This window comes from Rhea americana, unplaced genomic scaffold (assembly GCF_003343005.1).
Source record: "Rhea americana isolate MKP2758 unplaced genomic scaffold, rheAme1 scaffold_189, whole genome shotgun sequence".
In the NCBI taxonomy this organism is placed as follows: domain Eukaryota; kingdom Metazoa; phylum Chordata; class Aves; order Rheiformes; family Rheidae; genus Rhea; species Rhea americana.
The window spans coordinates 1,240,724-1,242,689 of record NW_028186027.1 but is presented as its reverse complement, the minus strand read 5'-3'; the positions used below and the strand labels follow the sequence as shown (position 1 = coordinate 1,242,689).

The 1,966-nt window shown below is 69.8% G+C and overlaps 1 long non-coding RNA gene across 1 annotated transcript in view; it reads left to right on the top strand.

Annotated features, from left to right (window-relative positions):
* Positions 1–893, top strand: part of LOC146597350 (uncharacterized) — a 2,911-nt gene extending 2,018 nt beyond the window's left edge. Inside the window, exons 2-3 of the long non-coding RNA XR_014895520.1 lie at positions 130–598; positions 676–893. This is a non-coding gene — a long non-coding RNA (uncharacterized LOC146597350). The remainder of the gene's footprint in view (positions 1–129; positions 599–675) is intronic.
* Positions 894–1,966: the final 1,073 nt, after the last annotated feature.

Here is a 1,966-nt window from a genome sequence, read left to right as displayed (position 1 = left end):
CGAGCCCCCGCGAGCCGCAGGGGTTTCCCGGCAGCTCTGCGAGCGCCGGCGCTGGGCCGGGGCCGGGGCCAGGAGGGGGGACAGGCAGGAGCGGGGATTATTTCATTTTCCTTTCCTGCCTCCATCCAGGGATCTGTGGGACGTGCCGGCCGCCGCCGCCGCCGCGGGGACGTGACTCCGCGCCGCCGCTCTGCCGCCGGGACATGACCAGACTGCCAAGCGCGGGGAAGAAGCCGCGCGGCATCTCGTGCACCCCGGGGCTCTCGTCCTGTTTATAGTCTCTCCCAGCCGGGTGCTTTGGGTGCCCCGGTGCCCCCTCCATCCCTCCCCCCCCCCCGAGCCGGGAGCCCCACGGAGCGCCGGGAAAGCCCTGCTGCCGGCACCGGCGCTGCGGGGGGGGGATTCCCTCTCTCCCGGAGCGGAGGCTTCCCCGCGTCGCGGCTCATTTGGGGTTGCTCTTCGAGCGCCTCCGGGGTGTTTTTGTTAACGCTAACGGTGGGGATGGCTGAGGAACGGGGCCCAGCGCGGGCAAAGCCTCCCGGTGCTGCCCTGCCCCGCGGCTGAGGCCTGGCATGCTCGTGTCACACGCGGCGGCCGGGTGCTGCATCGCACTGCTGCGGCGCCCGCTGGCGCTCGCACGCCGAGGAGGAGAAGGAGGAGGAGGAGGAGGAGGAGGAAGCGCCGGGGCCCTGCGTCACGCACAGGGGCCACTCCAGACCGGGAAGCGGCTCAGAGCTGAGCGCTGGGCAGCTCATCACACCTCCGGCAGGGCCAGGACCCCCCCCCCACCGGACCCCCGCCCGGCCGCAGCTGCCCGTGTCAGCGCTGATTGAAAGCCCTGCCTGGCTGGCGAGCTCGTTAATTAAGAAATACATTTGATTAGCAGCACCCCAGCTGTGCCTCAGCTCACAATCCCGCAAGAAACGAGAGCCGGACGGGGCACCCAGCACCCAGGGCGCCCAGCACCCAGGGCGCCATCCCGCTCCCGGCGGGAATTTCCCCTCCGCCGCGTTGTGCCGCGGTGCTAGAAATAGCACCACTAACAACCCCCCCCCCGCCGGCGCGAGCTTTCCAGGAACGGATCCGCAACCAGTGGGGAAAGCCGTGTCCGTCCGTCCAGCTGTCCAGCCGTGCTCCCGTTGGTGCAAGGGGAAACTGAGGCACGGCCTCGCGCCCCTGCGCTCGCCCGCCGCACGGCGGCCGGCTGCCAGGCAGCTGTGGAATTTGCTCCTGAAGAAGCCGGCACGTAAAGGAGCCCTTATGTATATTTATAGGCGCCGTCCTGCCAGCTGGAATCTAATAGGGGAGAAAATAAGCTGTGAAAGTGCCCGGCGCGGGAGGGCTGTGCGGAGCAGCTCGCGTGGCGCGGTGCACCCAGCCCTGCACCCCGGGGTGCCCAGCCCTGATCCTGGACTGCACCCTGGGGTGCCGATAATGCACACCAAGGTGCCCAGCCCTGGTCCCAGGTGCTCAGCTCTGCATCCTGGGGTGCTCAGCCCTGGTCCTGGAGTCCTGGATTGCACCCTGGGGTGCCGGTAATGCACGCCAAGGCGCCCAGCCCCGGTCCCAGGTGCTCAGCTCTGCATCCCGGGGTGCTCAGCCCTGGTCCCGGATGCCTAGATTGCACCCTGGGGTGCCCAGCCCTGCACCCTGAGGTGGCCGGGTGCCACGAAGTCCCTAGCGGGTGCTCTGCAGGTCCTGCAGCCTGCGGTGGCCTTTGGGGGCTGGCAGCCGTGGGGCGCTGCGGGCGCCAGCACGGGCGGAAGCCGATGCCGGCACCGGGCTGCGGGGAGATGCCGGAGGCGAGGGCCGACAGGCGCCCCGACGCCGCGGAGCGGGTGTCACCTCTCCCGACCCACCTTAGAGAAAAACCCTCTTTCCCTTGGCAAAGGCTCTTCCCCGGCCGCGGCGGTGAGGCTAAGCCCCGTCCAAATCCTCCCCGGAGCAAGGGCCGCGTGGGGACTCC